Source organism: Erpetoichthys calabaricus, chromosome 14 (assembly GCF_900747795.2).
Source record: "Erpetoichthys calabaricus chromosome 14, fErpCal1.3, whole genome shotgun sequence".
NCBI classification, from domain to species: domain Eukaryota; kingdom Metazoa; phylum Chordata; class Cladistia; order Polypteriformes; family Polypteridae; genus Erpetoichthys; species Erpetoichthys calabaricus.
This window is the reverse complement of record NC_041407.2, coordinates 44,131,665-44,159,010: the sequence shown is the minus strand read 5'-3', so window position 1 is coordinate 44,159,010 and position 27,346 is coordinate 44,131,665. Positions and strand designations below refer to the sequence as shown.

Sequence of the window (27,346 nt, the reverse complement as noted above, 5' to 3'; positions counted from 1 at the left end):
TTGATGTTGAATAATTTTTGTAAACTGCATTTTGGTTAGAAAGAGTGAACAGAAGAAAAAAGATATAGATGTATATGTGGTTTTTATTATTTATTTTTTGTATGTTAAACTATTAAGTTTCTCTATCCAATGTTTTACATAAAGTTTAGTTGAAATACATTATCAATATAGATTTGGCCAAATTATGTTAAATTGCTGTGTATGTGAAATGCATATGCAAAATGGTATGCATGTTCATTGTATAAGAATAAAAATTGAGCAACTTAAAATTCCACATGTTCTATCAAAAACTGTTATGTATGTAAAGTTTATATAAATTATATCAAAAAGGTGTTTACATGATGTGAATATTGTTTATGGGGAATGGTATGCATTTGATGTGCAAAATATGCTATTTTTGTAAACTTTCTAGTTTTATTAAAAAAAAAAACTTAATCAGCAATTTTGGAGGATTCTAATCTGAATAAAACTGTCAATTTGCATTTGATAATTGTCTTTATTTTTAAGTAATATGTAAGCAATAAAATTAAGGCAACAGTTTGCATGGACCTTTTTGAGTTATCTTATCTTTAAGAATTATGTTAAACCAACTCAATTAAATTGAGAAAATGTAAGTAACGTATTTTTAGTTATGCTTCCTACAAATTTTAAGCCAAGTCAACTAGAATAATTTAAGTTGATCAAATCGAAAAAAATTAAGTTAAAAGGAATATATCTTTGCTTTGCTGGTACTTACTTTGTTTAGGTAGATGTAACTGTTTGTATATACATTGATTTTACTCAAAAGTGGATGAAGTTGAATAAACTCAAAAAGGTCCAAGCAAACAGTTGCCTTAATTTTTTGAAGTTATTTCAACACTTCTTTTTTTACTGTGTATACAAACAAATTTTTGTTTGAAAATAATACTGCATTGTATCAAGTATATTTTATATATACATCAGTTATCTTTCATGTTCACTATATATACAGGGAGATTCACTCGAAAGACGCCCCGAATATTTTGTTGTAACTCTCGTTGTGATGAAGCAATCTGAACCAAAAAAATACGCTATATACCTTGACGTATGTGTAATCGACTGCATTACATGCGATGTTGGAAGTAGTGTCTGTTTTCTGCCAGGCATATTTCAGCGCGGCACGCCATGTTTCTGAACGTATTGGCAAGCGTCTCAGAGGGAATAGCTGCAATTTCACGTTGGATGTTTTCCTTCAAGTCTTTCATGGTGTTCCGACAGACTTTTCAGTTGAGCATATCGCAAAGGAAGAAGTCTGGTGGTGTCAGATCCGGCGGCTGTGGTGGCCAAAGCCCCTTTGAAATTACCCTGATGCCAAAGAAGGACTCAATTTTTTTGCCATGCTCCTTGCCGATGTGTGACATATTGCTCCAGTTGATTCTGACATCGCTTAAATGAATTGGTGACCCAATAGGTTTGCACCATGAAGACGCGCTGCTCAATACTGTACACCACCATCCTGATGAGAAGTCGAGTGACTGAGTGAAGGGGTACCAGCAGTAAGCACCCAGAAGTTGCAAACGGAGGTTAAACATCGCAACGGCTGTCTGATACCTACCTCATTGCACCAATGTAGGGGCATCCCGGCTTGTTCAAAGCTCCAGATACTGAGGAGCACATTGCACATTGTTTTGTACAGAATATAAAGGGTTTCTTTCGAGTGAATCTCCCTGTACAATCATACCCCAGTACATTTACAATTGTACAAGACTTTGTCACATTACTTCAAATTTTTCATTCTTTAATCAATTTTTATAACTTTAGAATGTTACACTCTTTGTGTCAGGCTTAAATCTCATATTGTTTTCTTGTTATGTTATGTTATTATCATTTGTTTGATTGAGTTTGATTGTTTTGATTTGAGTTTGAATGTTTGATTTGCTGTTGTAATGTTCTGCTTTTCTAAAATAAAATAAAAATTATAATAAAAATTGGTTTACTCTACCAAAAAACATTAGGATGTCTGGAATACAAGTTATAAGTTCTGAATTCTGCATTGATATTTACAGATTGTAAAGACTTTCATTTGTTGGTACTTTGACATAAATAGTTAAAACAACCATTACATCTTTTAAAATTAGTGATCATGTAGAACTCTATTTACTCTGTATACATTTGGCTTTTACAGTCAATCATGACATTCTCATCTGAAGTGACTTTTTCAATATTATTACTACGCTTGTTAATTGACACTGCCATTAATCCTAATCATCCTACCAGGGTCATTCCTCTATCCTTACACCCTTCGTTTCACATCCATCTATCCATGTGTCTGCATCTGTATTATGGTGTTGCTCACATAAGCAGCCTCACCTCCAGTTTTTTGATATTTCCTCACTTTTCCAAATAAAGTAAACTAACTAAAGTTATATTTATATCTCTTGGATTAAACTGTATTTGTCTTGTTGCTATAATGACACACTGACATGCAAGTATATACAACTTAAGGTTATTTTATTTTTTCTAGCCTTAAGGTAATTAACCTTTAGACTATTACTAACTCTATGTTTGTTTTTCCTTATTATTCTCCTATGTTGATGTGCCTACTGTATATTTACCACAGATTTAACTTTCACACATGTTCTTTTCACCCGTGTCTCCTGACTTACCAAAGTAGTACTGTATAGTTTAAGCTATAGTTTTTATGGTTTAAACTTACAAGATTATTTCAATGCAATTCTCCTCATTCTCTTCATTCCAGGTGGCACTTTTGAAAACCTTTATTGTTTTGTATAAACTCCTTTATAAACACTGTGGATGTTATTTGTATAAATTTAACTGAATACTGAATTAAATTCATAAAACTTCCACATCTCCGTATGCATACTCAATTAATACATATTAGCCCTGTACATGAGCAAATAAAAATAATAACTTCTCCTAAAGAAAATAAATGAAAATGTTCTACGCAATATTTTCATGGAAATTAATGCAGAGTTTTAGAAGCAAATACACAAAGCTGTACACATCGAAACTGCTTAACATAATGGAGAGTAAAGACGACATACCAGTGGTCACTCTAAGTAAAAATTTTGTCACTTTTGTCTGATTTTAGATATAGCATCATTCACAACCCAGCGGTGCAAAGCTTTGTCCAACTATATCTTTAATGGAACGTAATATAACACATAATTTAACTTATCTTTGCTACAGCCAAGAAGACACAGCAATACTTTTATTTACTTAGAAAACACAAATACTTTCAGCTCTGCTAAGCAACTTCTACAGTTGGACAGTGCAGTCTGGCCTCTTAGCTGCAATACACCCTGGTAAAATTAGAACCCTGGGACTTGGGTAAATTATTTACAGGTTATTTAATGGAGAAAGTATTGAGCTGTATATCATTGTAGGAGTTCTGACATTGAGGAATCTAATAAAATCATTTAGTTTTATTTTAAATTTCATTTTCAATTTGACTTGTATTCTATCACCATTTTGTTTTTCGTTTTAGGTGTACTATTTTGATAGGATTTCAGAGGTCGTAAGCCTGTCAGTCATAACACAACTGGATAAAAGGGTTATTCTAGGTTCACTTCCTTATCCCACTACTTGGTTTCCAAAATTCTTCTTTGCTGTTTATTTTCTTAAATTTGTGTTTTATTTTTTTATACTGATTTTGAACTTTCCTTTTTGACTTTGTTTTGGTCTTGTAGTGCTCACCTTTGGTAAGTGGTTATTTTTTGATCTCCTGGTACTAACCCTTGCTTTGTTATTTCTTTATGATTTTTTATTCCAGACTAGTCATACTCTTGTTTCATTTGCTTTTGGATATAACATGTAAGGCACCAGTTCACCCCAAGACCAAGAAGCATTGCAGAGACTGGAAAAGTTGTCATAAAATATTACTGGCAAAGAGCCATCGTCTGTATAGGACATACTGTCTATATTAAACTGCCTTATAATGGCTAACAGTGATATTAAAGACACAAGCAGTCTTGTTTTTGTCCCTCCTTTATTCTTCTACATAGTACAGGGTAATCAGCAGTAACTGCATATTGCACAGACAGTTGATATGCATAAGTCCTAAGACTCCTAAACAACTAATCACACAGAAACTACATGATTGTTCCTTGTACAGGTATGTGTGTGTGTGTGTGTATGCTAGTGATGTAATGGCAGCTCATACTTGGGTATAAAAACAGACATACAGACAGACAGACGTCAGATTACATATATATATATATATATATATATATATATATATATATATATATATATATATATATATATATATACGTCTGTCTATCTGTATGTCTGTTTTCATGAGAGAACTACTTAACAGATTTAGATCGGGTTTTTTCTATAATTTGCTTGAACATTCTGGTTGATTTTGTGACTACTCTCATCGCGCTAAGTATTAGAGTTTGGTTGCGGCACCGATTTAGCCATGAAAATAAGAATTTCTTTATTCTATGCACTACACACATGACAATAGACTTGAACTAGAAATTGAATTTTAACTGTATTAATAAGATGAAACATAATTATTTTTCTTGACCCTTGAAAAAAAAGAAAACAACTTTCAAACTGTTGACATTAAGTAAGAGAACGTAAATTTTAATTTGTCTGAATCTGCTAAAAATTGATGTGTCCTCTTTGAAACTGGCCCATTTTTTGTACTTGAATTATTGAGTAATCTAGGAACTGCTTTACCCATATAAGAGAATGCAGATATTGACTAGTTTAGGCATTTATTTTAATTAAAATGCTTAATGTTGCAAACAAATCATTCATATTATTCTATTGCCAGCCTCCAAGTGATTCGAAATTTTAACCAATGTGCATTGTTACTATTAATATGAATTACTGTATAATTCTTTTGTTAAGTTTCTATATTGGCTAGTGCTTGAAGTGGATATGCATAAGTGTACCCTATGTGTTGAATGGATGTATTAATGTGAAGAGCAAGGAACGTGGAGAAGTAGCTTTGAGCGTCACAACACAATTCCTGTGCTCAACCCACCCGAGAAATTCAGGCGCCGTGATCTAAGGCCGACACTGTGGGATCCACGATGAAAAATGTGGGTTGGGTTTGGAGGGTGTTGGCAGTGTGGGGGATTCCTGATCGGGGGAAGGAGTACCCTTTGGAGTTATCAGTGCCACATGTGGTTGGTGGAGGTTGACAGAGTGCAATGGATAATCATGATGACAGCCGGTAAGCTAGAAGACACTGCCGGTATGCATCTAAGAGTGTCAGAAAAAAAAAATTGCCATACCACTATAAGCACTAGAAGCTATAATTTAAGTTTAGGACCCATTTCACAATATTACTTCTAACATTCAATCTATTAATAGTTCCTACCCTTTTACTGTGAAAAATGCTTTGTAAGCATAATTCAGGTTAAAATTAAATAAACTGAATGAGGACAGATTGGTGGCACAATAATGTAGTACTATTGCTTCAAAACCTCAGGAGGCAGGATTTGATTCCAGCCTGGTCATGTCTGTATTGAGTTATCATGTTTTCTCTCTGTGTGTGCCTGAATAGGTTCTTCTCCTGGCTTCAGGTTTTCTTTCCATATCTTCAAGATGTGCTTGATTGATTAATCAGTTTATACAAACCAATGATTGTGGAAAGGTGTGATGAGTGTGTGCTGCTATGGACTAGCATCCTGTCCAAGGCTGGCTTCTGCCTTTAATTCAATACAGATGTGTCTGGCTGTGCCATAAAAGTTACATTAAGTAGTTTACTAAATTGATGGCTGGATAGGAGGACTGAATTAATAGAAAGAGTGCAAATAAACATGTCAAAGAGAATATAGCAGAACTAATTCGCTCAAGTTAACTTTTTCCTTTTGTATCAAAAGATAAAATAGTAAAGTAACATTATTAGAATCAAATTCAAATATCCAAATTAACTTGAGACTATGGTGCTGACATACTTTAGTTATAATTCTCTACTTCTATAATATCCATCCATCCATTTTCCAACCCGCTGAATCCGAACACAGGGTCACGGGGGTCTGCTGGAGCCAATCCTAGCCAACACAGGGCACAAGGCAGGGAACCAATCCTGGGCAGGGTGCCAACCCACCGCAGACTTCTATAATATGTAAGGGTTAACATTATAGGATGTCTTATACTTCTACAAATAAGCTCTTTTATCCAATGACTTATTTCAGTACAATTATTTTAACACCATAGTCTTGTATGATCATACAGAGTCTGATTTCTGGTCTTCGGCACATCCACATGAATTGTTCAATTACAGTATTTCAGAAAATTCTCTCCTAAAGAGAAATTTACAATCACCTGCATTTACAGTAATCTGACTTCTCTCTCATATCCAGGCTTCCCATTTGTCAAATTTATACTGGTCTTACATGTCTTCCCCACTACAGATTCGGTTAGTTGGTTTAGCAATAGAATTCCACAGCACAGAATAAACACAGAGCAAAGTAATGGTTTATATATATATAAACCATATATTTATATATTTTCTAATTCCTACAAGTGAGAACACTTGTTCTATCTTGTTTTCTTAGCGTATGCTGCCATTTTTTGAATTCAACACCATGACACATTGGCTATCATTAACAGGTGTGTTATCAGAGTAATATTATTTAAGCCAGCTCCACACATGTATCAGTATCTAAATTTGTGGATATAAATCATATCCTTTTTCTGCTGTACCTCTTCATTTTGAACCTTTTGCTATTCAGAACTTTGCTTGGATTGTAGATTTTGACTGTTTGATTGCTTATTGGGCTTTGCCACACCTTAATCTTTCTCACAGGTTTTCACCCATTCACGTTTTTCTGATGTAAACTTTCATCTCCTGGTCCATACTAGCTCCTAGTGCTGTAATCTATTCTTTCTGTAGCAGACTTTCTTGTAGGTTAACAGAATAAAGAATATACTATTTGTTCTATTTTTTTTTGTCTTATTTGCAGACACCTGTTCCCTGAATGATGTAATTTTTAGATAAAAAAATGAGAATCTATTGATTGTATGGTCAAAGTAAAACAGAAAATATCCTGTAGGAAATGATGATATTGGGGGCAAACAGTTCTTAAATGTGAAGATGTTTCAACTTTTTTGATCTCATCAAGGATGAAATATTTTAAGTATATCAAGCAAGTACTGTTGCCCGCAACTTACAAGATCTATATTTTGAGACAAGATGTGAGGTTAGGAAGTCCCTGATAAGCTGATATCACAGAAAGCTCAACACAGGAAATGTGCACATCTGATGCTTCTACAAGCACAATATGTGTTTTATTCATAGTCTTTTTTGAAACCAACTAAGTGTGCCTAAAAAACAAAATTTGTAAAATAAATAAATCTATATATTTAAACCTCAGAATAGCAATAAAGTCAACAGCCATCTAAAACCACCCCTAATTAAAAATATGCAATAAAAAAATTAGTATTATCATACATTTAAAATATATATATTTAATGTATCCTTATCACCTATTCATAGATTTTTCTAAACCTGCTTCCAACATTACATTATTCGAGTCTTTCTCAGCTCATTATTGATACATATTCCATCTTTAACAATACACTTATTGTCCTCATACTTTTTCATCCATCTATCCATCCATTTTCCAACCCGCTGAATCCGAACACAGGGTCACGGGGGTCTGCTGGAGCCAATCCCAGCCAACACAGGGCACAAGGCAGGAACCAATCCTGGGCAGGGTACCAACCCACCACAGGACACACACAAACACACCCACACACACCAAGCACACACTAGGGACAATTTAGAATTGCCAGTCCACCTAACCTGCATGTCTTTGGACTGTGGGAGGAAACCTCATACTTTTTCTTCCAAATAATTTAGATTTCCTCCCACATTTTCAAAGATTACATTTAATTTGTGCTTTTGAGGCTGATTGTTAGTGTTAGTGTTTGAGAGTGACCTGCAGTGGACTGCCACCCTATCCTGGGTGTCTTTCTGCCTCACACCTAGTGCTCCCTACAATCTTGAATTGGCATAAATGTGTTTCAAAATCTGTTGGGTTACAAAATAACAAAATAATAAAAGCCTGCAACATGAATGATAAAATGAAAAAGCAACTTGGGAGGTATTACAGACCCTTAATATTAGCAGATAAAGGCACAGCTGCTTAGTCATAAGTCACCTATAGTAAATCAAATGCATTTCAAGATAGAATTAAGTATATAAAGATTGTGAATCTAAATAATATCAAATTATTGATAACTTGTTGACAATTTATGAGTAATAACGTAATAGTTATAAATGTAAAAATAGACACACTGGTTAACTGTGATGCGACAACCTACAAAACTATGAACATTTTAATCCAACACAACTTCATTTTTTTATCTCATTCTAGGAAAAAAATTAATATGCTCTGTTTGTGTATGTCAAACTAAAATAGCACCCTCTCAGCAAAAAGTCAGTGGTTTATATTTTTACTATAGATTCCACTAATGATTACAAAATAAATGGAACCCAACAGAGCAAAATAAAAGAAATGTGTAAACACCTGTCAATGTTATTACAAAAGACAGATTATTTTTTACAATGTATTTTTACTGCCAAGATTAACTTAAAGACAGTTTGGAATAGGACTGGGATCTGAAGATGATGTCTTGTAATAAAAGACGAAGATCAAAAGGTCAAATACACCAAATAACCAAACAAAAATAGTAAAACAAAGTTTTTGTTGAAAGGAGAAAGGAAAATAATAATTTTCTGGAAAGCTAACAGATTAAAAACAAACTCGCAAAGCTTTTAGAAGAGTCCATAATCTTGGATAATCAGCAAGTGCACAGCTCTGAAATTTTATACAGCGACTGATGGCCTCAGCAGCAATACACAAAACTGTTTCACAATGGGGACACATGTAGAAGAGAAATCATGGTGGTACAGTAGCATGGTAAGACTCAATTTATTTTAACTACATTTGTTTAATCCAGAAACAAATGCCAAGAATGAATTCAGAAACCCAAACAATCCATAGATGGAAACAAATTGTCTGAAAATAGACTTAGAAATTTAAGAAAAAAATGCATCAAAATTGGGAACACATACGGAAACTTGTTAAGGTAAATTTTGCACAAATATTAGAAAGTTTTTCTTCACACAGAGAACCACAGATACATGGAATAAATTACCAAATATTGTGAGTAGAATTTAAGGGACATTCAAAACTCCACTTAAAGTTTACTTTGGAGGAATTAGGTGGATAGGATTAGCAAGTTTTGCTGGGCTAAATGACCTATTCTCATTAAAACGTTTCCATTATTTTAATAAGAATATTCCATCTGTTCAATCCTTTATGTATTTTCTCAGCCTATGATTTTTGTATATAATCTTGGGAAGCTGAAACATATCCCAAAAGCAAGAATGAGATGCCATTTCATCACAGGACAAAGTCGCTCACTCTTTCCTATATAATCATCCATACCAGGACAATGCAAACAGTCAAACTGTATGTGTCTTTTAATTAGGTATAGAAACCAGTGTCCAACTGAGGGACACAGTAATACTATGGAAACTGTTTTGCTTCTCATTGATTAGCTACCATCCTTATGCAACCTCACAGTACTTTTATGTTGCAGTAGTAGATTTAAAACTGCTTGAAAGCTGTGAGGGAATCATGTAATCAGTTTCCTCTGTGATTCCCAGTCATTTAATCTGGCGCCCTTTAAAGGCAACAAACTTCAGCAACTTCAGACATCAAAATTAACGTGCTCTCTAACTAGGAGTCTTATTGCATCCTGTAGTAAGATGATGGGTAAAGAACACAAGTATTTTCAATTAGAAGCATGTTCACCAGCCTGAAAAAGTGATTTGGTGCTTTTTAACACTTCACAGTTTAATAAATGTAAGTAAAATTCAAGCTGGCTTGGGGCAAAGTGCACCTTTGTCAGGATTTGCCTTAGGGTGAAGTACATTATATATTTTTAATTTAAGTTCAATAGGATGAATGAGTAGCCAGAATTTAAATCAGTGTGATACATGTGATGTTGGAGAAGATATAAGGAACCTTGAGGTGCTTTGTATTAAAAAGAAAAGGCATCATGTTACACATGGAGGTTCAAAATGTGCCAAGTGCAATAAAGTATTATTGGGCTTCATTCAACAAAATATTTTTGGTAGAAATAAAAGTGTTTAATTGCTTTGAAGTGTTGTTTTTTGTTTTTTTACAAATCCTTCCGACTATCCATCCATCCATTTTCCAACCTGCTGAATCCGAACACAGGGTCACGGGGGTCTGCTGGAGCCAATCCCAGCCAACACAGGGCACAAGGCAGGAACCAATCCCGGGCAGGGTGCCAACCCACCGCAGGACACACACAAACCAAACATACACTAGGGCCAATTTAGAATCGCCAATCCACCTAACCAGCATGTCTTTGGACTGTGGGAGGAAACCGGAGCAAACCCACGCAGACACGGGGAGAACATGCAAACTCCACGCAGGGAGGACCTAGGAAGTGAACTCAGGTCCCCAGGTCTCCCAACTGCGAGGCAGCAGCACTACCCACTGCGCCACCATCTTCCAACTACTGTACACAATATACTGTGTGTGAATACAGCAAAATAGTAATAACCAAGAACAGAATTGTGAATGGATTCATCAATCCTGACCTACAAATGTTACACTTCATGAACTTACACCATTGCAGATCACCTTAGTTAAGCCATCCTATACATTGCAAGCTTTGACGATAGTGTTGTTGTGTCTTAGCTGTTCTGAATGTATCTGCCTCCTGTGCTCTGCTCCAAGAGTTCAGGAAAGATTCGTGTCAGTACAGAAATTCAGCACTGTTACTGTTTGCTGTAAATCACTATTTTGCAATGAAGGTAAATAGAATGACCTCGTCCCAGAAACACAGCAATTATATACTTGAATCACTGTTTTCAGGACATGTCCTAGCATGCTGATGTCAGTTTCATTTAAAAGGGGAATCCAAGCAACTTTAAGTGGTAAACTGTACTTCAAACTTAACTGATGTTCAGCTTAATTATAGCATATTACCACAGTCCTGAAGCTTAGACAACAGTTTTGTTTAAAGCAATAACTCCCTCGGTGGCTGAGAATCAGGCATTAAATGGTGCAGAACCGAGGCAGAACTGTAGCTGCCAAAACACTGCTGTCTTAAACCTTTTCAGGTCCCATTCACCCTCAGACAAGTACTATGTGCACAGAATGGCTCCCAAGAAGACTGAATTTGCTGAAGTTTTAATTATTCAGTGACATTCACTCTCATCATTGTAAGTAAGGGAGTAATAACATTTTCTTAAAGGAGCTTTATTTCTGCACTTAGGTGACATGCTTTCATAGCTCTAAGCCTTCTGAACATTTACAACAAATTAAATAATAAATCTACTACTGATGTATAAAGTGTGGAAAGATAAACATTGATGTGATGATACATAAGTACTGGGGATTCTACATAAGTATTGGTTGAACTCTGTGAATTTAGTACTGTCTTGGTTTACCTTTTTTCTTTGTTTCCCTTTCCCTTTTTGCACATTTCTGGTCTTGAGTAATGTAATTTAGTCCCACCGTGTTTTAGATATGGCTGGAATGACAAATGAAAAATCTTGAACCTGAATATTTTGCCCCTTCCTTTCTTAAAATCATACCATATACTCAACATGGGAATAGCATCCATCCATCCATCCATTCTCTTCCGCTTATCCGAGGTCAGGTCGTGGGGGCAGCAGCTTGAGCAGAGGTGCCCAGACCTCCCTCTCCCCGGCCACTTCTTCTAGCTATTCCGGGGGGAATCCCAAGGCGTTCCCAGGCCAGCTGAGAGACATAGTCCCTCCAGCGTGTCCTGGGTCTTCGCCTGGGCCTCCTCCCGGTTGGACGTGCCCTGAACACCTCACCAGGGAGGCGTCCAGGAGGCATCCTGATCAGATGCCCGAGCCACCTCATCTGACTCCTCTCAATGTGGAGGAGCAGCGGCTCTACTCTGAGCCCCTCCCGGATGACTGAGCTTCTCACCCTATCTTTAAGGGAAAGCGCAGACACCCTATGGAGGAAACTCATTTCAGCCGCTTGTATTGCTAGTGGAATAGCATCCACTATGTGAATATGGATAGTGCATGTAGTATAAATTCTATACAGTGATCAAGTGGTTCAACAACTTTAAGATGGTCTTGCTGCCTTCTATACCATCAGTGCTAAAATCCATTAAATATTTATCTAGTTTTTTCTTGTTTTTTATTGAATCATCCATAAACAATATGCACATATGCATGACAGAATTGGGGGCAATAAAGGCCTAAATAAAGAGGATACTTTCTGGGGGTTACAATTTGCTTTTATGTCAGAACCAGCCTTCATTAGCTTGGACTGACAACATTAACCTAAATGGAATTTCTTTTTAGAGGACAACTTGCTTCAGGCAAAAACACCCACCTTTTAACACAGGCCTCAATATTCAAGGTTGCAGAGGTTTTCAGAGAATCAGCTTCTTCCAACATAAATGGCTCATCTTACCCACTGCTAAATATCACCGTTTTTGATAGCATTTTGTTTTTTTCTGCATCTTAGTATATGAATCTCTTTAAACAGACCTTTTTAAGCAAAGTCAAGTGAAACAAAGATTAATACCTACCCATTTAATGCCTGCAATTAAAAGAACAGATACCATGCAAATCTACCCTGAAGGATATTATTAGATAGGCTGCTCTTATAATTAGGTGCTTTGCTATGGGAGACACAAAACACATGGATATCATAGGCAAGGAAGCAGAAAAGTGGAAGCCACATTTATAACCCTGACGCAGCAAAATGCATAGTCATTTGGGATAGTCTGTGGGGCAAGGTGATGTCAAGGGTGAAATGTGTTTGAACAGAGAGTCATTATCATCAATGAGTTCAAAGCTCCTTATGACAACCAATGTGCACTGAAAAAAGAAAGTAAAAGAAAAAAGACGAGTGCAGTCAAAAGGAAAACATTAAAGTCAACAGTCTTCAAAGCACATCTCTGCCTAAAGATGAGATGATAACATTTATTTTACAGAGGACTGGTCACAGAGAACACAAAATATTGTAAGAGGAAAGCTTTTTCCACAGAGACCATATCCTTACAAAATCTACGGGATCAAACATAGGGCACTCTTGTTGTACTGAGGTCTTATCTCCTTTTTTAAGAATTGTGTCAGTTAATGTTATTGTTTGTTAGTAAGTCCCAATTCATCATTTACATAATGTTCTTTGACATTAGCATCATCATTGACATATACACTGTTCCATCAAAATCATGGACATCTGCCTAAATCATAGTTCAGTTTCATAGTTCAAGAGGGACTCCTATGAAATTGTTTTCCCTGAGATTGATATAGGATCTATCTATCTATCTATCTATCTATCTATCTATCTATCTATCTATCTATCTATCTATCTATCTATCTATCTATCTATCTATCTATCTATCTATCTATCTATCTATCTATCTATCTATCTATCTATCTATCTATCTATCTAAAATTAGAAAAGTTCATGCGTGTGTGTGTGTATTTTAATGTATATCATTAATGGTGTGTTTATTTTTTATTTCAATTGTATTTTATATACTATAAATTGAACTTGAACCCTATGGAAATTAGGCTGATGCCACATTATCTAAAAAGTAAGTGGAATTGAATAAGGAATAACCAAATAATTAATCAAAGTTGAATAAGCAGAATATAGACCTCAGACTGGCCTGAATAATACATTCTGACATGCTCTGTACTTGCCAGTAAAAATTAATGTTGGAACACAGAAAAAAATGGCAGTTTTTATAAATGCATACCTGAACATTAAAGAACAGTTCATTACTCAGATTCTGGATGAATCACTGTTTGCGGAGGCAGAAAGAGCTATTAATTCACATAATTTACATTAAGTAAAGGGCTGGAACTGCTAGTGTGTTATCCTAAGATGGGTGCTTGAAGCAAAATTGCCCAACGCCAATTTGTGTTTATCGTTTATACACCCAAGGGCCCACCTATAGAGGGATTTGAAGTTTTATTTCTTTTGTCTGATTTACTCTCCAAGAGCAATGTGCCTGTTTTTACAATTAGCTATGCAATTCTTTGTGTGTGTCTCTTTATAGTTGAATTATTTTCTATCTTTTCACTGTTTTCTAAGGAGATGTCCTTTCCGTTCTACCAATTAGCTTAAAAACTTGTATTTTGTAAACATAGTTCCCGAAGTTCCAAAAAAGTTCAGTACTGACCCCTAACAGTTCAGATTGCTATGTGCTACTGTATTCTATTAGCTCCAGATGCTGCTAAACCCCATTTTAGTGTAGCACAGCTTGCAGGATATTCATACAGTGATAAATAAAACAGTGTGAAATAAAATAAAATACTGTTTTATTTACAGTATCTAATGTTCATGTCTGCATGTGTTTTATCAAGTAGTTGCCATTACTGTGTGCATCATTGTCACACAAGCATGTATATATAGTACATGAACTCACACTCTGGTGCTTTAACTGGAATGGATTGTAGTGCTCTAGGGAAATCTATGTGATTGACATCACCCAATAGAGTAGCAGACGCTTTTGAGAAAAAAAAGCATTTTCTTTCAATTGTTTGGGTTAAAAATATCATCAAACGAATAAGACCAACTTAAATGTCCCTTTGGAGCCTTATTATTATGATGTGTCTCTGTGATGGCCTAGTGCTTCTTTAGGGCCTGTTTCCTGCCTTGCTCCAAGTGCTGTCAGTACATGCTCCAGCAACTGGATTTAAAGAGTTAGAGAATGTTATTTCATTATATGATGTATTTCCTTAACACATTTATCTGTGGCAAATTTCTCAAGGAGCTACAGGCAGGAATTGGACCAGCCAACCTTAGAGTTTTAAATCATATGTCTGCGCAACTTGAAATGAGCATTTATCATTCATATGGAAACAAGGAGGTTTTTTTTTTTTTGAGAATAGAACATTACTGCTGTAATGATTTGAAAGTTTTTGTTACATTATGTTTAAAAGTGCTCTCCATCAGTACAATCGAAACTATAAACTTCAGTCTTACAAATAAATTATTATACATTACCATTATATATGGTAAGTTTTTACATTTATAAAAATTGTTTTTTTCAGTTTTAATATTTGCTTGCTTTTATAGGGTTAATCCCCTGTTTTCACTACTTGTTGTAAATGCCTGCCTTTTGCCACCTTCCATAATTCTGGAATGGAGGAAGAAATTTAGGGAAGTAGATGCAGTAGATGGTGGATTTAAATATCTGCTTTTTAAATGCATGTACTAGTATATAAAATATATCGATATTTCCTAACACTTTTCTTTACATCCTTTATTTGTCTTCCTCTTATATTTTACATACCAGATTAAGTTAATATAAATGGCTGTTTCATGCTGTCTTAAAGTACATGGCTACCAGTCAGGTACTGGCACTGCAATTTCTTCAATACAAATTTCAAAAATATGACATCCTCTTTTACAGTTAGCTGAATTTATCTCATATATTACAGTAAAATCATATTGGCCTCAAACAATTAGATGTAACACATCTGGAGGCACTCCAGATATAATTAAAATTGTGAGAAATATTACCAAGCAAATTTGTTTCATCTTAGAATGTTCACACAGGCCATTAAAAATTAACTTACTGTAGTGGTGGAAGATGGTGGAACAATTACATTTACATTTATAGACATGGAAGGCAATTTTATTCAAAGTCATTTACAAGAAAGGTCAACATAATTGAGTAAACATTAGTCTGGAGGACTGTTTTGTTACAGCACAAGGTTATAAAATTGATCATCACAAGTTAAGGGTTCAGAAAAAAAGTGCAAGCTAGTTACACGTCCTTAGTCAGAACAGCTTATCAAAACCATTATCAATCAGACAGAAATTCACAGAACAAGAAAGTCTTCAAAGGCTTCTTAAACACATTGAGGGAGACGAAGTGGGCAGCTTGTTCCTCCTAGCCCCTAGGTAGGTATCAATTAAATGCCAAGCAGTTATGACAATGAATAATGTAGTGAATTAAATTCTCAGCCTGTTATCTTAGTTCTTTCTCAGCTTTTGTTTTCAATGGTACACAGTGTTGAAAACTGGAAGAACATTACTGCAGCTAGTCAGTGATGCGTAAACATTAATGATATAACTTTTTTTGCTTTCCTTTTAATAACTTGCCTATTTCATAGAGTTTTCTTGATGAAAGTAGAAAATCCTTCAATTCTGTTTCTGTGCTCCTCTCAGTCTAAAATAAACACAAAGAACAAATAAGGCTCAAAGACTCAGAATTTTTGCCAGACCTAGATAAGCCTGGGAATTTCAATTAGGGGCAATAAAAGTGCGGAAATATGTACTGGGTCAACAACTCTCACTTATTTTGTCACATTTAAAATTATTTAAATACCTTTTATGTGTCTGATAAAGAAGAAAATGTTTACTTCCAGTGTGAATTCTTGAGTAGAGTGTTATAAGAGAAATCGCTCAACCATCAGTCTTTCCTACATCTCACTAGTAAACTGTTTGAAACAAAAATATCTCAGTTCTGCACACGTGAATCACACATTTTTAGCAATTTTTCAAGATTAACTGCATTATAAAGAATTCTCATTACCCTACAAGAAAAACCTGCCTATTGAAAATTGAAATACCTTGATAAAAATGTTATTGTGAGATCCTTTTTTCAGCTTTGGGTGAATAACCTTTGGAAAATGTTTATCTTATTATAGAAAATAAAGCTTATAAATCAAAAAATCAGTTCTTCCAGTTAGATGGCCTGCATTCAAGAATCCCTCATCTCAGACTAATTGATTTATTTAAAGCATACTTTTTACTTGGGTGGGGGTAGAATGGTTTGTTAAGCTTTACTTGATTGTATGGAATGTTATTTGCTTCTAATTAAAATCAATAAAAAATATTGAAAAAAAGTCATACTTTTTACATTAGTTTTCTCCTGCACTGCATGAGAGCGATGACACCCAAGTAAAGTCGTCTGTGGAATATTTGCATTTGCATCACACAATGGTGAACTGTATGTACAACAATTTCTTCTCTGAAGTTAAGCAATACTAAACTTAATGTGAATAATTTGACCCAGGGGATATTTTAAGATCACAGCAACTGCTATGGTCACATACACAAAATAAATAAATAAAATAAAGAGGAAGGTTGTCAGCTCTCAATTATTTTTTTCCAGGCAAGTTGGTTGTTACTGCACCCATTTCTTGTGGCAATCATTCCACTCCAGGTTTCTGTGTTCACAGTTCACATTGTGACTTTAAGAAACCGAAGCAGTTAGATGCCATATTTTTCAATCTACATTTTGTTGCCTATAAATTAGCATGTAACAGTCTGCTTATTGCTTTATCTCATCTAAAGTTCCTCATCCTAGTCCTATTCTGTCTCACTTCTCTAAGATGGATCAGTTGGACAAGTTGTAGCCTTACATTAGTGCAAATAAGTGTACGTGAAGACATAAGGTTGGATCTTAATAGAGAAAATCATTTTTATATATTGTTAAAAAAAGTTTTCTTTTGTATTTACAGAGGTATAACATCTTTTATAGGCTCGGCAGTATATATAATTTTACCTATATGTAAAATTATCTCTCCATTTATTAGCACACTTAACCCAGTTTATGGTTCTGGGTATCCAGTTTATATTAATTGTTGATACAAGATCCTCTCCTGGAAGGAGTCAGCTCTTCATTGAGTGCCAGTTCATTGCAAGGAATGCATTCCTGGAATGAAAGGGTAACCACAGTAGGAGAGAAAAACCCCAGTAGACACAGAGAACACAGAAACTGCAGTTCAGATTTCTGCAACACTCTTCTGAGCCTACGTTGTTACACATTATGGTTACCAATAAACCAATATGAATTTCCTCCAAAAATTAATATCATGGCTGTGGTTGAGAAAAATTTAAATGGAAGTAGTTAATGTGCAAACATATTAGAATATAATGTCAGTGGACTAAAATGACAAATAAAATTTGAAACTTCATCGTTATGCCTTTAAGTGCTTTCTAATGACTTCAAATAATTCCAGATAGTGTGTAAGTATAAAGAAGAGAGACCGAAAGTCATTGATGGAGTTAACATTTAAAGGTTGAAGAGCAACAATTAAAATTATTATTTTATTAATAATACTGTGCCTGTTCACTATTAAATAAAAGCTGTGATGAGGTTTATACAGAGTTCTCAAGCAAAATGTAGCTTGAATTTCTATGGCCTAGCCAATTTTGTGAGCACATGTTTCTGAAGGGTACTGTAATTTTTTATACAGATATTGGCTTCTATCTATAGTGTGCAAGCCATGGCTCAGAATGTAAGTGTGTCTTCAGAATAACAGGATGCAGAGAATAATAAAAAATGTGCATGCTTCCAAATCTAGTTGAATTTAAATAATCAAAGAAATATGAAGTTAGATGATTTTTCCTTCCATAATCGTGCTTTTATCCAAATTACTGTCTTACCGATTTTCAATAGAAAGGAACTCAAGTATCACTTAACAGCTGTTTAATAAATTTTCATGTTTTCCTGTGTAAACATGACTAAATAAAGAAACCTAACCTAACCTAACCTAACCTAATAATCTGAAAAGTCAGTAAAATTGAAAATGTGACTGTGAACACCCTCTTGGGTAAAAGATTATGCATCTAAGAGCCGTAAGTAAAAGAAGCTCTAGGGGAACAGATACAGTGCCTAGAGCTGACCGAAGAACTGACATCTTTGTAAAATGTATATTAAGGATCTAAGCATTATGGACTACAAAAATAGACAACTGTTGTGCATAAGTTTGTATTAATTTATCATAAATTCAGAGTTAACAAATTAACCTGTTAAATGAACTACAGTATATAAAGGGTGGAAGCTTTAAAAGTGTAAAGTTGTAAACTTAAGACAAAGACTGCTAAAAAAAAAGTCAGCTTAATTTGGAATCTTTCTGATAAGGCAAGTACTGAACAATTAAATATGAATTTGACTGCATTTTTAAGCTAAATCAAAGACAAAGAAGCCTCATTCAAGAAAACTTCTGAAGCTATGACATGTGATTTTTTTTCCAGCTTCACAGAGTTGTAAGTTTAGCTGATATTCATTACTATTAATGCCCTGCCCAAAGATACATTCAGGACATAAACTTGTTCAGATCTTTAATGCCATTCAATTATTATCTTCTTTTAAATCCTGCCCATCTATTTCATTTAGCATGATTGATTTTGGTTTCTGTCATTTAACTGTCAATATTTATTTTTTACAACTTCTTTCACCAGATTTTCATCTATTCCAACACAGTTCTTCTTTCAATGTAAAAAAAGAATTCTAAAATAACTGTCTCTGCTCTAGACATGTTAATTTCTCTTCTAGCGTTACAACTGGAGCCAGTCTGAGCTCCACATTTTAAAGAACTATACCTCCTTCCTTCCTTACTCAGTCTATTTTTAACTACAAAAAGTTAAGAAAGATTGCAAATGCAGAAAAACATCAATAAGTGTAACCATGCCAGCATTTACAGTAAATAATTTAATATAACATTTTAATGATGTTAACTATAGACAAATTAAAATTCTTTGTCCTTAACTTTAAAACAAAAATTCATAAAGCAGACTGGGTGGACATAACAAGAAATTAACAAGAAAATAAGGACATACCTTAAGTAGAAGTGGTTAAATGTTTATATAGCGGAATAAATATACAATTTAGATATTATCTTTGACACTCAAGTCACCTTTCTACTAATACCAGAAACCACAAGAGACTAAAGGTTGGTTCCAAGTATTTTTAGTGTTTTAAGTGGCAATGCTTAAACAACAATCTAAAATAGTGCTGTTGTGACATCACTTCAGAACAATAAAAATTTAAATATTCACATATTTTTTCTGTGGTTTTGAACTACATAGAATTTCTGTGAATCTTTGTTTTCCTATTGTAGTTTTGTTTTAGCCTTGTGAATTTAAATATAATCATCGCATGACCATATAGTGGTACTACCATAAGGTAGTGCCAGAAGTGACTCATTGTCTAATATTGGGGATACTCTCTGGAATTTTTGTGGAAAGTACAGTAGGTTTCCTGGTAAACGAGCTAGCAGTTGTGTTAATGACTCAAACTGGTTCCCGTTCTGGTTTTCAAAAAGGATAGACTTGTTTTTTTGATTTTGACTTGGTATGTTAATTACTTATGTTTAATCTTCTGACCTGTTATTCTCAACCCTTTCATTCTGACACTTTTCCCCCTTTCGGCAGAACAAGGTTGTTTATGTTCTCATTATGTTAACATGATTTTACATGGAGTCCAAGCTTTGAATTGGTTTCCTTGTTTCACCTCTCTCTTATTATAGTGAAAGCCAAAACGTGCTTTCCTGAACATCCTAGTGTTAGGAATCTCTGCTTTGTATTTTTGACTATGACTTTAATTTTGAATTTCTGGTTTTGCAATCTATTGCAAATACAGTGGAACCTCGAGATACGATTACCTCTGTATACGAGAAATTCAAAATACGAGGAAAGTATGAGCGAAAAATTCAGATCTAAATACGAGCATTGGCTCACGTAACGAGCCACGTGCCAGGCTGTGGGTATAGCTCGCGGCTATTAACTGGATTTCCATTATTTTCAATGGGGACGTTTGTTCTAGATACGAGAAATTCGCTATACAAGCTCAGTGCTGGAACGAATTAAACTCGTATCTAGAGGTTCCACTGTATTGAGTCTTCATGGTGTGTTGATAGCAGCTGGTCCACTAACCTTGAACCCAGCCTTCTGCTAAATGTTATTCCATCCACTTGTCTATTAGTTTCTTATGCTGCACCCTTGCACTTGCTCAGTTTACTTACCAGAGCTTAACACTTACAAGTGTATTTGCCCCATACTAGCTCTAATTGAAATAGTAATATGCATTTTGAAGTACACATATATGAAAATGTGAATTCAGAGTACTGTGGACCCCATCTTTTATAACAGTGGTGAGATAACATCACTAACCAGACCAACATTATATCACATTCTAAGCCATCTGGCATTAGTCATTGTCACTGTTTATACAACAATCTAAAATAATGCTGCTGTGACATAAGAATAATAAAATATAAACAATTTAAAAAAATCTAACAACAAAATGAACTGGAATTTAAGCACTCAAAATCTATATTCACCACAGTAAGAAATATAATTGTATAAGTTAAGTTATTAAGTGTTTATGTTGGCTCCCAATTATGTTTAATGCAGATTTTAAAAGGTTTTCAATACATACATAAAATGACGATTTCACTCCTTCTTCAGAGTCGACTCATGCTCATACCCTAACAGTACACAGTTATCACACTTTTTTACAATTTAATGGATAAATAATAATTAGAAAAAGAGGCAGAATCTTTCAGCTGTAGACTATCTAATCTCACAGTAATGGCAAAAATAACATTCTCAAATTCATCTAAGGATCACAGTCCTGGTCTGAAAGCATTGGAACCAAGGTAGGACCGAACCCAGGTCACAACGTCATTGTAATTGAGAGGCCCATTAATGCTTATAGGTTAATTTGTAATCTTAAGGGTTGCAAGAATTTAAATTTTGTCCATAACAGTAGATGGCAGCAAAGATATCCACTATTTTATACATGGTTCCCAGCAGCATATCATAATGGACAGGTAATTCAGGAGCTGCCTGGCCATTTAAAAGGAAAGCAGAAACAGATAGGCAAGGTACTTGGTGTGTTCTAGAAGGATAGTCCTGGTAGCACCACAAGCCATACATGACCCCAGAGCTTGTTCCTACAAGTTCTAGAAGTAATGCTTAAAAACCCTTAAGTCGTTTGAAGAAGAGCTGATCAAAGATTGAAGCAATGGTGGAAGAGAGAGTGTGTAGCAGAAAAGGGCATGGGAGGGAAGAAGGGAGTGTTTGATACTATTGTGCAGAGTGAAAGCTGTATCAGTGAAAATTTCAGATAGGATATTAAGACCTGAGGCCTCATGTTTAAACGGTGCGTACGCACAAAAATGTTGCGTAAGTCCGTTTCCATGCTCAAATCGCAATGTATAAAACCTAAACTTGGCGTAAAGCCACGCACATTTTCACGGTAGCTCCAACCCTGACATACGCTAATTCTCGGCTCGGTTTTGCAAACTGGCGGCACCCAGCATCAAACCAGTGCTTTTGCTCCAGTATGGTTTCCCTTTCTTTTTAGATCCACATCCCTGATGCGGCTTTATCATATACACTGAAATTAATCGCATATTGTTCATTAGTTTAAGGCATCTGATTGTAATTAACCTGTAACAATGTAATGGTCCACAGAATGGCCAAACTATTCCAAATACCGTAGCTGCTTTACCATTGTTACTCTCACTGCACCTTCTTCTTCTACTTTCAGCTGCTCCCATTAGGGGTTGCCACAGTGGATCATGTTTTTCCATATTACTCTCACTGCACCGCTCAGAGCAGCTGATCGAAAAGAGAATTATCGGTATACAGAATCAAGCACACGCTGCCTTAGCCCTTCGCAATTTGAACTGCTCTCAACCGACAAATGCTTCAGAGCCTTTCCTGTACGGACCTCGCGGTTCAGAAAAAGTTTCATCCCAAGAACAACAAACACACTCAATCAATCCATCAAGTGCTCCTTATAGAACTGTTTATACTTACAAGTACAATCACCTCACTGCAAACTTGCAATACAGTTATAATATTGCACAACCTGCACCACTTTATAAAGCGTGTAGTTACATATGATGACAATATCATTTTTAAGATGAAATACAGCAAAATATGTTCATTATTTTATACAGATAAAATGTTAACGTCATTTAAATAATCTATATTATTAACAATTAAACATGTGAGGACACGGTGTCACAGTGCTAGCGACGAGCTGGCGCCCCAATTATTCCTGCCTCGCGCTGTATTCTTGCTGTGACTAGTGTGACGCTGGAAAGATAGATGGACAGAATAATTAAACATGTACTACGAAGATATTTCAATGTTCCTTAAAAGTTTTGAAGAATTTGCGTTCTAAGCTTACAGATGGCTTAACATCTATTACAGAGCTGATTGTGTGGTGATTGTTACTTGGAGAAAGAAAAGGAAGGACAGGAATTGGGGGTTAGTACGTGTGAGAGAGACAGTACTGCTGCAATAAATTATTTCATCGAAGGTCACGCAGCAAGCATCTTGTGGGAGGCAGGAACAATCTGTGGACAAGGCGCCTGCTGCTCACTATCACTACGCCACCGTGTTCCCATGTTTAATAACATGCTTTAATTCCTATCATCATGAAAGTTATATGAAATACACATCTCAGTATTTTAATTATTCAGAGAGCTGTAATATTACGAATGTAATGAATTCTGTGTCCTGTCGGAGGAAGAGAAAGTCCGTTTAAGAAGCACGTAGTGATTCACACATACAGCACATAGAAGAACACATACAAAACAAAGCATTTAACGTGCTACTTTAGTTATGATGGTATTTGAGAAACTAGTAAATTAAATGATTTAAAGATGAAGTTTATGATGTTCTACTTTAATGACAAAATAAACTACATGATTGAAGTGGAAATTTCGAGATTAAAGTTGGCATTTCGAGCTTTTTTCTCTTTTTTCTGTGTCCCTATTTTTATTTCTTTTCTCTGTACCTTAATAAGCTTTCATATGACACTCAGACGGTGGGCTATGACTCGCCTTTTCACAGCGACTTTGATATCTGAATGTTTATTTTTTATTTTGGGCACTGTGCGACTTTGTGAACTTGAACTTTCGAGTTTCTCTGATACTCTGTCACTCGATCAACTTCCTTTTGTTGATTGTATCACTGTTTAAACCAACAAATAGTAAGTTTTTCCTTGCCTCACACTTGGTATTCCATGAAATTCTTCTCTTTTCCCCCGTGCTTTTGCCATTGTCTTTTCACAGAAGGCTGAGCTTAAGGGCTATTTATATTGATCTGCATATTCAAAGAGACGTAATTCTGGGAGGAGTTGGGGCGGGACAGCAGGCGCGTGCACGTGCGTTACTTTTCACGCTGAGCGGGATTTATGTAGTGGAAGAACGTGGAAGTTAGCGTACACACAGATTTATGCATCTAGATTTTTTTTGTGCGTACGCCATGTTATAGTGTGAATTCTACACATGGCATTTTACATGAGGCCCCTGGTGAGAGACACAAAAGGGTTATATAGCATAGTATACTTCTGGTAAAGTTGCTGGTAGAGTTATTCATATTGCTTTTTAGTAATTGTGGTAATTGTAATCCACATCTACTAAAGCCGCTGTCACATTTCATGACTTTTCCAGTGAGTTTCAGTTGTAGCCTTTATTTATATAAAGTTATTGTGTCTGAGGCAGTTGCATTGGGTTCCTGTGACTGTCAGTTGTATAGTATGGTATCCCAGAAACTCAGTCAAGCCGGTTTACAACTTTTCCTAAAATAATTGAACACGTTTTATTTTGTCTTAAGTCATATGGGTGGGCCTTTGTGTCTCTGAGAGTTAGCCAGAAATACAATGTAACAGCAATTCATCTGCAAGGAAAGAATGAAAGTTTATGTTTCACAAACAACGAGAGGCTAACCTATCTGAAGGATAGGAAAATGAGATTGCAGTTAAATCACCATACATAGAATGACAGGCAATACATAATTGCCTATCAGAATGGGGCAAGCTCACAACACATTGGAAACTTAAAACTGAGCTGATAAACCAGCTTGAAGTTGTATAAGTGGTCAACTGTTCCAGTTTCTGGTCATATAATCTACATCCTTAAGGTGACAAGATCCAACAAACGCAGTGATTAAATTTAGCATCTCCTCTGACTAAAAGCTGTAGAATGTACAACCCCCTTAAGCCTTTCTCATTTTTGTTGTCTCAGTGTTCTGTGTTAGCTCTAGCATCTCTACTACATTAATTATGTTTTCCTTGTTGTCTTTGTAATGAATCTCATAGTGAATGAAGAATATTAGCATCTCCCTTTAATGTAATGCTGAATATACTAGGGAGTGTTAAAGTATATGTGTGGATGGTGCTGGTTTTAGGTTTTATATTAACTCACTTTTCTACTCATTTTCAGTCATCTGCCGTCACAAAAAGTTGTAAAATAATTAGACTTCTTTGAGTGCTGTTAAAATACATTAGGACTTTGAAACATCCTTTGAACACACTGCTTCTATAAAATAAAATTATATCTCTGTTTACCAAAAAGGGACTCAGTGCTTGGAAGAAAACCCATTTAACCACTCGGTAATTACCAGTATTGCTTCCTGTTAACGGGATCATAATTATATCATTTGAACAAAAGGACAAGGTTACGACTGTAGTCACAAAATAGCCCCAGACATGATGTTGGAAAAGACTTGTGTTTCGTCTGAACTCAGTACAGATTAATCCCTAGAGTAAAGAAAGAAGCATGATTGCCAATTAAGCAACCATCAGTAAAAGCACTCATTTGAGAATGTTCAATTATTCATTTATTTTCTGAATTTGTTCCCTGAATTCCACTTACATGGGATGCTAGAGCCTAATATGCCAACTTCAGGTACATCAAAAGGAACCCACAGCAAAACAGGTAATAGTTTATCCAGGGTACAGCCACACACAGAAATAATAATATGTTACCAATTAACACATGTCTTGCCAGTGGGAAAAAAAACGCAATAGCCAGAGAAAACTCTTGTATTCACAGAGGGAAAGAACAAGGAATTCCACAAGGAATTGAAACTAGTTGTCTAGAGCTGTGAGGAAGCCCCATGAGCCAGAAGTCAGACAGTGGTCCAAGAACTGCAAAAGGGCAACAATCACTGTTTCCTTTATCTTGTCATCTTCTGCTGCATTGAATATTTAAATGTCCTTTGAGGTTCTGTAAAATGCCATTTTTTATCTAATGAAAGCAGACTTTCTGTACTGTATATTGTAGTAAGTGTGACTCTAACATCCCATTCCCTGGAAGGTATACCCATAGAATCCTTAGTAACGCTTCTCCTGTGAAACATGACATAACATGGAAACAGAGCATCAGCTTATTTCAAAAATGGTGCAGAAAGATATTACCCAATTTGACACCTCCACATTTAACAAAATCCCCAAAGATATCTGTGGATTGGCATCAACAAGTAGTGATGAAACTGTTATGAGGCATTTAAAGAATTAAAATCTGCCTCTGCAAAACATCCACTAATGAGGAAGCAAGAAACATAAAGGATCTGCATTGTTTTAAGCACACAAATTGGATGACATGACTTGGTACCTACTGTATGAAGGAGGAATTGTTACACCTCATTTTGTTGATGATCACTGAATGATAGTTTACTCATTCATTCAGAAACTAGAAGCAATTGTCTGTCAGAATGACAAATGGCAGCAGTAGATGTCTCCTTATGCTCTGATATTAGGGTTTCCAAAGGCTATTCTTAGTCATTAACTATATTTGCCTAGATCTGACAGGACAGGGGTTCGAATATTGTAACAGAGTCTTATTGCCAAAAGTGCTAGTGGCTTTAAATGTGCTTTCTATTTTCAACACACATCAACCTTCAACCAGACGTGTATTTTGTGGTCAACATACTTTATATTTCAACTTCAAAGTTACGATTACTGGGTTGGCCAAACAATTATAAAGTATGATAATATTTTGATGGAGTGTGTACATCTAGCTGTCAGAGATAAATACTATTCAAAACAACTGTATTAAAATTACAAAGAGAACTCAAGAATACTGCATGTGTATATCCACTTTGTGGGCTTCCTTTCTCTTTCTCTTTGCATTATCCACATATGCTGCATTTTTGTGGAGTTGTTTTCTTTACATTCCTACAAATATAAACATGCTAGATTATCAAATCAAAATAGTTGCAGATGGGCTAGCGTCTGGTTTATATGAAAGCAATAAAAATAAGATTTTGAAGCCAGAATTCTTCCTCAGACAGTGATAAAGAGAAAACAAGTTTCAGCGAGTACACAAAGCTTAAGGCAGAATGCTAAAGCAGACATTCCCTAACAAACACAGTACCTAGGGAAACCTGTCTGACTGCTTTAGTCAATGTTTAAAAAAGAAAAGGAAAAAGCCTGAACAGCTTTACTGGATACAGAGCTCCTGACAAATACACCACGTCCTTATCTCAAGTTCACCTTGCTGCTCCCTAAGGAGCCTCACAAACCATCAGCAGATTAGGCACAGTAATCAATATCCAGAGAGGAGGCATACTAACATCCTGCCGTTCCACGTCTTCTTTCTTTTAGCACCAGACCTCTGGTTATAAGACACAGTTCATTAGCCGTGCCCACATTACTTATTTGAATAGTGTGATAACAAATAACAGAGTTCTATTTAATAAGTTGCTCTGTAAACCTTGAGCCTACATAAGCATCACTCCTGTGAACACTTCCAGAGCTCGCACAATTCCACAGCCTCTGGAATAAATATACAGTACATGCAATG

The 27,346-nt window shown here is 35.4% G+C and overlaps 1 protein-coding gene across 3 annotated transcripts in view; it reads right to left on the bottom strand.

Moving 5' to 3' along the window:
* Nucleotides 1-27,346, bottom strand: part of kiaa1522 (KIAA1522 ortholog) — a 145,809-nt gene that overhangs the window by 67,571 nt on the left and 50,892 nt on the right. The gene's annotated exons all lie outside the window — the stretch shown is intronic.